Source organism: Choloepus didactylus, chromosome 5, assembly GCF_015220235.1.
Source record: "Choloepus didactylus isolate mChoDid1 chromosome 5, mChoDid1.pri, whole genome shotgun sequence".
NCBI classification, from domain to species: domain Eukaryota; kingdom Metazoa; phylum Chordata; class Mammalia; order Pilosa; family Megalonychidae; genus Choloepus; species Choloepus didactylus.
In genome coordinates this window covers 5,427,964-5,436,741 of record NC_051311.1, presented here as the reverse complement: position 1 = coordinate 5,436,741, position 8,778 = coordinate 5,427,964, and the positions used below count along the sequence as shown (strand labels likewise).

Genomic DNA, 8,778 nt, shown 5'->3' with positions numbered 1-8,778 from the left:
GGGGCCCCGGCCCTGGCGGAAGCGGGCCGGAACGCCGGGTGAGGGTGGCGCCCCGCGGGACCCTGCCCAGGGCTGAGGGACGAATCGAGCCGCCAGGCCGCGGGGAGCCCAGCCCGGGACTCCGCGCGGCCCCGGCCGCCGCCTCCCTCCGGTGCGCTCGCCTCCCTCCCCAGCTGCTCCGCCGCGCACCCCCCGCCACGCCGCGACTCTTCACCGAGGAAGAAATTCGGCTGAGCGTGATGGTGGCTGTGCTCAGAGGACCCCGCGGCGGAGCGAGGGGGCGCTCGGGCGCGGCGCCTTCCCCAGGGCCCATCTGGCCGGCTGGGTCGGGGTCTCCGCGGCGCCTCGGTGGGGGCTGGGGCGGTCCTCGACCCACGGCGGCGCCGGGAGACCCCTCCTCCGCGGCGACCCTAAGGGTCGGGGCCTCATTCGGGCCCGGGGAGCTCTTCGCGGGAAGCTGACGTGGTCCCTTCCCCCTTCCCCCGGCATCCGCCTCTCCCGGCTCCTGCCCGGGGACGCGGAGGGACGCGGCGGCGGGAAGGGCGCCCGGAGCCGGAAGGGAAGGGTGGTGGGGACCGTCGGCGGGGAGGGCCCGGCTGGGGGGGGTGGTCGCCCGTGTCCTCCCGGCAGCCGGGGACCCCGGGCCCGGGGCGCCCCAGCCGCCCGCTCCCGAGCGCGAGAACAAAGGGTGCGAGCGGCGCGGCCCACGGCGGAGCGCAGGCGGAAGGGGCGGGGGCGCGCGCGGGCTCCGGCCGCCCCCCGACCCCGGCTCGGGCACCCCCGGCGCCGCCGCCCTCCCCCACCTCCCCGCCCCCGCCCGGGCCGCCTTGGAGCCGACGGCGGAACCGCGGGCCGGCAGCGCCCCCTGCAGGCGCCCGGCGCCCCCGCCCCGGAAGGGGGACCCCGCCCGGTCCTCGCAGCCCTCGCCCCCAACGCGTCCCCCACCCGCAGGCTGCTGCCCCCTCGGCTCGGGGCCGGGTGCGCGACGCGCGTTCGCCCCTCGCCACTGGCCATTTACGCACGTCAAGACCGAAGGCAAAGTTAGTTTATTAAGAGCGGCCAGGCAGCAGGGGAGGTAGCTGAGGGTCGCCCTTGCTATGGGTGCTTCGGACGCAGGGACTGAGGATGAGACTGCCGGGTCCCGGAGCTCTTTCGGCGCTCACGTCCCGCACCCCGTGGACGGCGCGGCGGGGCCGTGGCCTGGAACCCCGCCTGCCTCCTGCTCCGGCCCGGAACGTGGAGGGGGTCGACAAGCAGTTTGGCTTTACTTATTCTTTAGACGACGTCTTGAAATAAGGGTCCTCCTCAGAGAACTCGAGAACTTCAGGCAAAACCTGCGAACACTGAGCACTAAGCAGCAGGAAACGAAGGAGCCAGCTCAGGTTCCGGGACCAGCCGCAGTCATTTCCTAACTCTCGGCCTCCAGGAGAGGGGGCCCTCGGGGCTGCCCCAAGCCTCGCGGACACCGGGACCCAGGTCGCCCAGCAGGCCAGGGAGGGGCAGCTCTGGGCCACCCCCCCCCCCCCGTGGTCACCCGCCCCGTGGGACAGTCTCCTCGCCCCAGGCTCAGCTCACCTGTCCCGAAGGACTTTCCAATCCCGCCCTGGGCGCGGCTCACCTGCGCCGTGAGATCCCTCCCCCAAACCCGCCCCGGGCGCGGCTCACCTGCCCCGGGAGACACCCCCTAATCCCTCCCTGGGCGCGGCTCATTTGCCCCGCGGGACCCCCCCGCTCGGCGCTCCGCCTCGCTCCGCCCCAGGGCCCGCCCGGGGAAGCGCCTGGACAGGTGCCGCGGGGTCAGACCCGCCCCGGGGGCTGCAAACCACAAGCGAAAGTCGAGAGCGGCCGGAGCTTTCCCTCTAATCCGTTTTACACCGTGAAAACCGCAGGGCTGTCGCCTGGGCGGCCACTTTTTAATTGCGAGGCAAACAGACGACAAACCAAAGCCAATGCGCGCGTGGAACTCGTTCCCGATCGCCTCCTTGTCGGCCAAACGCCTGCTCTGGGGTGAAGGGAGTCGCCCCGCGCCCCCTCGGCGCGCTGCCGCCGCCCGGGCGCATGGGCCTCCCCGGGTCACGCCGAGGTCGCCGCTGCGGGCCAGCCCGTCCCACGCTGCGCGCTCGGCTCCGGAGCAGATGTGGCCCTTGGGTTCGGGTCCCCAGGCGCGCTGCCACTGTATCGAACCGGGTCCCCCGGTTTGCGTCGCTTGCACAGGGGCTCGGCCACCTCCGAGACCACCAGAAGCCTGTAGACGCTTTCTAGGCTCCCAGCTTTCCCTGGAGCAAAGCCGGAGTTCCTAGAGGCACCGCGCGGCGCCCGAGCGAACGCTCAACTTACTGCGCGCCCTGCAGGGGCTGCTCAGCTACCCCGGAACCCCCAGAGAGGCCGAGAGAGGAGCGCGCGGTAGACCGCCGGGGTCAGGTGGTCCGAGTCCAGGAACGGCGGATGTCCACGTCCCACGTTGATCATTGAGGAGCCTACGTAGAAACATCATTTTCACTTAAACTCATGGTTGTGGAAATAGAGGGGAGGAAAGTAGAAGAAAAATAGGGATAAAGAGACCTTTACTAAAAAAAAGAAAGACTAGGAAAAATTGCGAGGTCAAATAATGGAGGAAGGAAGGAAGGATGGAGATTTTCCTTCTTTGTTCTTAAAAAGAAAAAGCCCGAGCACTTTCTTAAAAACCAGTGTACAGAAAGGCTGTCAGTTTTGGAGCACGTTTATGCGGTTGAGAGTCGCTGCTCATAGCTTCACTTTTCAAGCATTTGCTGGGTTGAGCCAAGTTTTTAGAAGCTTCTTTCCCACCCAGTCGCTGTTGGAAGTTCCACTCTTGATTTAAAACAGATCTGAGATAAAACATTTCAGAAGAGAAAATGAGTATTATGCACCTGTACATATTTGCACATACAAAAGTGTCTGTATCGCCTCTAGTCTATTTTCAAGACAAGAGATTCTGTAGTAAATTGTATGTGATGGCTGATGTTTTCCTAGTATTGTCACCAGAGAGAAGGAAGACTCCTGAGTTATCTGTCTCTCCACTCTCCCATTAATAAATAAGGGAGATGGCTGCCATTACGCGATTATGGCCTTCTCCCTGTCCCTCCCTCTCCCCCCTCCCCCCTCTCTTTCCCACACACGAACAGAACACTCCTTGCATACATGCCATGCACGGACTTCTCCCAATCAGCCTGTATAATGTGTGTGTGAATCCAAACCCATTTCAAGTTTCCACTGGTGTTGGGCACAATGTCGAGGACTGACTTTTGGTCTTCACCATGGGTACCCTTCATCACTGTAACCCAATAAAATAATCATCTTTGTCTGAATTAATTTCTTTATGATCAAACGGAAAATAACATGAATGGTTTAAATAGTATTTTTATATCAAAATGTCAACTAACAATGAAAAATGAACCATAGTTTTTCCAAATGTTCAGAATGATGGCTTCCCATTTGCAGTCATTTTTTGGCAAAATGATTTCACGTTAATTGGAAACGATTAGGACAGTACATGCGTTTCACATAGAGAGGCTTATTCACTAAATCGTATGACCACCAACTTCAATTTTCTGGTTCAGATTACTTAAGTAATGTCTACTCGAGAAGGGGTTGCAAAATTAGGAATTGTGGAATAATCTGTGTGTGTTTGGTCTTTTCATGAAGCTTTAGTTAAATTTGATTTCTGCCCTCCCCCCTACGTGGGATCAGACACCCAGGGAAGTGAATCTCCCTGGCAACGTGGAATATGACTCCCGGGGAGGAATGTAGACCCGGCATCGTGGGATGGAGAACATCTTCTTGACCAAAAGGGGGATGTGAAAGGAAATGAAATAAGCTTCAGTGGCAGAGAGATTCCAAAACGAGCCGAGAGATCACTCTGGTGGGCACTCTTACGCACACTTTAGACAACCTTTTTTAGGTTCTAAAGAATTGGGGTAGCTGGTGGTGGATACCTGAAACTATTAAACTACAACCCAGAACCCATGAATCTCGAAGACAGTTGTATAAAAATGTAGCTTATGAGGGGTGACAGTGGGATTGGGAATGCCATAAGGACCAAACTCCACTTTGTCTAGTTTATGGATCGATGTGTAGAAAAGTAGGGGAAGCAAACAAACAGACAAAGGTACCTAGTGTTCTTTTTTACTTCAATTGCTCTTTTTCACTCTAATTATTATTCTTGTTATTTTTGTGTGTGTGCTAATGAAGGTGTCAGGGATTGATTTAGGTGATGAATGTACAACTATGTAATGGTACTGTAAACAATCGAAAGTACAATTTGTTTTGTATGATTGCGTGGTATGTGAATATATCTCAATAAAATGATGATTAAAAAAAAAAAAAAAATTTGATTTCTGTGAAAAGCAAAACCAAAACAACACAAAAATCCCCACTCTTAAGTGGTCTTGTAAATATGCAGTTGTTATTTTTAAAATGTGTTACCCAAAAGATATTTTAATGAAACTAGATGGTACAAATATGACTCTTGTTAAGTGTTTTTTCAATGATTTTTTTTCTCTCTCTCAAATGTAAGGCATATAGGTCTATAGAATACACACTTTAATTTGTTCTGATAATAGGAAAACTGTGCTGTGCTTCCCGGAGTATAGCATTTTCAAGGGGCAGGCCGAAATCATTGGATAAACATTATCTTTCCTATCACATCATTGTCTACATGCAATTCCATTGTAGGAAATATGCAAGAATATGATATTTGTTTCAGAGGCTACAAAGCACAATGGAATTTGAAGTATTGAAAATATGATTCCTAGTTGACAATATCCTAGAAGTTGCAGAGGTATCTCTTTTTGAGATGTCTTTAATAATGACTGACTTTAATAATGTGAGAAAGTAGGGACAGATTTCAATAGGAGGCAAGATGTGATGAATGGACAGAAGGAACAATGAAGCTATTGACAAAACATGCTCATTTTTAGAATTCTATCTAAATTATTATTTTTCTTTCTAGTGCAGAGGAAGACACCGAATGCATCAGTGTTCATCAGATGCAGGGTAATAAAAATGTGAGTGATAGTCAATGGTATGTGACTGATGTGTTTGTTGGCACAGGTAGGTGACGGTGTGCTCCTGTTTAAAGGTCTGCAGTCAAAATAGGTGAAGTTTGCAGAAAATGGAGGCCATGAAGGAGAAGAAGGAAGGAATGTTAAAAAAAGAATAAAGCAAATTCAGTAATTAAAAAATTATTTGTTTTCCCTTTTAGATTTGCCTTTAGTCAAGAATTGTTCCTGCTAGCTATTTGGATGAAATAAGTGGAATATATAGCTTAATAGGCAGATGCTCTGATTCAATTTCCTCTTAAAGTATCTGATTCTGGCATCCAAAGGAAACTGGAATTCAAGTTAGCATTAGAACTTGAATTTGTTCTGCCAGAGTGAAAATTGGTTCCATTAGGCATCAGTCACACAACCCTTTGGACCTGGCTAGTGCTGGAGAGACAATATGTCCAACTAGCTGAAATAATAAAGTCTTAAGTAATGCTAGATGGGTTTTGGAAAATCAGCTGGGGGGGTGTTTTGTTTTTTTTTGTTTTTTTTTTTATGAAAGTTTCCTAATTTTACAGTCCTCATAAATCTGGAACAAGTCTAATTAAGGTCATCCGGGTGAATGAAAGCCTACTGCATGCTCCTTTGGAGATCACATAATAAGAGTTAATTAAAATGGGAAATATTCAATTCTCTTCAATCTTTAGCAAGGATTGTTTCAACAACATTTTTTTTTTTTTTTACTCACTAACCTATACTTCCTTCTCTTGCAGATTTATAGTGCTGTGGGGGAAGTAGTGATATATGAGACAGATATACTATCTAAAGCTTAAAAGTTTAGTGTCTTGACTACATAAATAAAAATCTAAACAACAGCAATGAAAAAGAAAATCAACTTTAATTTCGATGAGCAATTATGTCCAATATATTAAGGGGAATGGGAAAAATATGTATGTCATTCCAGAATTCCTAATTGATTAAATATAGAGGGGTTACAAATAAATCTGATTCATAATATGCATGTGGATTTATGTACATAAAAATAATGATCTTTCATAAGTTAAATAAAAATAAATTGATTGGAAACACTGGCATGTTCCTTATATGAAAATATTTTATAGCTTTCATTAAATAGTTAATTGGGCATTATAAGATTTAACAAATTGCTAATGAGAACTAGAATATGAGACAATAGAAAAATTAAAATAAATTTAAATTCTCCTTAATTTATCATAGAAATCTGTTTTCTGTTACTTCTCCTTATGGACAGAACATTTATCAACTTATGATTTTGGCATCAATTTCTCCTTGTATGTGTTTTATTTCCTTGTGAACAAATGTTATTAGCTAAGTGAGAAGTATGGAATACAGTAATCATAATGTCTCAGAGGTAATGTTTTGGCATGGATGTTAGTTCAAGGCTGGGCGTATTTATGGGTCACTCAGAAAACTTACTTTGGTTAATTATTTTCTTATTCTGGACTCCCCTTGTTTCACCAGATTTTAACTTCTTTTGTCTACAGTGGTAGACACCAATATTGTCGAGGATGCAAAAACAGATGCCAGTGTTGGGAACTGAATTACGCCCCCCACAAAAGGCGTGCCCAGTCCTAACCCTTGGACTCCTTGTAAACAGGATCCCCTCGAGATGTGGCTTCAGTTAAGGTGGGGCCCCAACAAATCCAGTTGGGCTTTTTTTTCTCTTTTTTACATTTTTAAAATTGTGAAATATAACATATATACAGAAAAGTGTTAACTTTCCAAGAACTATTTAAAAAGTAGAGAGCAAATTTCAAAGAATATTATAGGTTACATTTCCCCCATTTCAGTTATTTCTTTATTGTGAAATATAACATACATACAGAACTGTGATAACTTTAAAAATACATTTTAACAAGTAGCTATGGAGCAAATTTCAAAGCATGGTATATGTTGCAGTTTCCTGGTTGGGCTTTAACCCACATTGCTGGAGTCCTCTTTAAGCAGAGGGAAAGTCGGACGGAAGCCGGAAGTCCACGGAAACTGGAGCGAAAGGGGAAGACGTTACCATGTGCATTGCCATGGGAAAGCCAGGGAACCCCAGAGAGTGCCAGAGCCAGAAGATGCTGACCTTGGGAGGAAGCAGGCCTTCTGGCCTCCGAAACCGTAAGCCAACCCGTGGTCTAGTATTTGTTTTAGCACCTGGGACACCGAAACAGCCATCTTCAACAATTTTTGTAATTTGGGAATTGAGCTGAGCCTGTGCGGTATCCAGCTTTTTCTTTCTTTCTTTCTTTCTTTAACTTTATTTATCAAAAAATTAAAAAACAATTAAAAAAACAGTTCAAACAAAACAAAACAAAGGAATAAGAAAAACAAATAACATAAAATAACTACGTCATTTCTAACATGTTCCTACCATGCCCCGAGAAAATTAACAAACGCCAGCTTTTTTTTAATGAAGCGTAAAGGCAGGTGAATGAAGTAGTTTGCATTTCTTTTGCTGATTAAAAAAATTGAGGAATAGTCCTGAATAAATTTAGGTATTATTTTTTTTTTAAGTTCTTATAAAATATCTGTCACTTTCAAAAAATAATTGAGAACACAAAAGGAACTGTTAAAAGTTAATGTCCACCCAAACATTTAAAAGTAGCTCTGTAGACATTGCCAGAAGCTGTATGTCAGTTTCCAGCTCTTCCCTGTTTTTTGTCCCCCCCCAGATGCAAAGGAGATTGCTCTGCCCTGTGGGAGTCTTGCTTTTCCCAACAAGCGTGAAAAAAAGTGCAATAGCTGCCCCAGGATTGTTGCTTTTGACAGCATGTCCCAGGGGAGTAATATTCGAGGTGGCGGTTGGCCAAAATAAGTAGGGAAGAAAAACTGCCAAGCGACACTACTTATGCAAGTACTGTTGTTGCTAGAAAGCAGAAAGAGAGTTTTCACATTAAAATGAACTAGAAATTCACTGGCTGGTGCTGAGGGAAAACTAGTTTTTGGGTGTGTATGTGCAGGGGACAGGATAAACATTTGCATATTGTTAAAATAATAATTTGAAAATAGCTTTGTTTATTTAAATATTGTTTTCCTTCATGCTTTGGAAATCATAAGTTGTTAATAATACTTAATCTTTGTCAAACCTGTAAAAAATAACATAATGGGCAATCATTGTATTTTAAAACTGTCTTCAGTTTTGGTTTTTTTTTTCATTTTTAAATAAAATCCAGAAAAAAAATATTTATATAAAGATTCAGTGTTCTCAATCCTCCACCGAATCCCATCCCATCTGCCGCCACCACCCCCCACCCCACCCATCCACCCCCTTACTCCCCAGGGACATCTGGGCAATGACCACCCCAACCTGCCCACACTGAAAAGGGGCATTGACACCATGGGGAAGGGGGATGAACTTGGCCGACACTCCCAAAGAGGCTGCTGCTCCCAGCCCCAGTCTCCAGGAACACTTAGAGGACCCAAGCCTCCGAAAAACAAACCCAGCAAGTGAAACATCCATAGAGTCGGGACCCAGGCACTCTCCAGTATCCTCGAGACCACTGCCAACTAGGGCCTGGCCCACTGTGGCCACCTGGACATCCAGGGCCCGCACAAGAACAACCCCCAGGACAGCCTCCCCCCGACTCCACCCAAAATCCCCTAACCACAGAAACCCTACCCTGCGACCCCACTCCCCCCCCCCCGGTCAAGAAGACATCCCCAAGCCCCAGATGCCAGGGCCAGGCCCACCCCCAGGAGTCTTGTCCCATGTCACCAGGGAGACTCACTCCCCTGGGAGTCATGTCCC

General features: G+C 48.1%; 1 long non-coding RNA gene across 1 annotated transcript; it reads left to right on the top strand.

The window, feature by feature from the left end:
• The first annotated feature begins 3,821 nt into the window (after positions 1-3,821).
• On the top strand, positions 3,822-8,131 carry LOC119535082. Its single transcript, XR_005217161.1, has 4 exons — positions 3,822-3,880; positions 4,970-5,024; positions 6,527-6,668; positions 6,942-8,131. It is a non-coding gene; the product is annotated as an uncharacterized LOC119535082 (long non-coding RNA).
• The last annotated feature ends 647 nt before the right edge of the window (positions 8,132-8,778 follow it).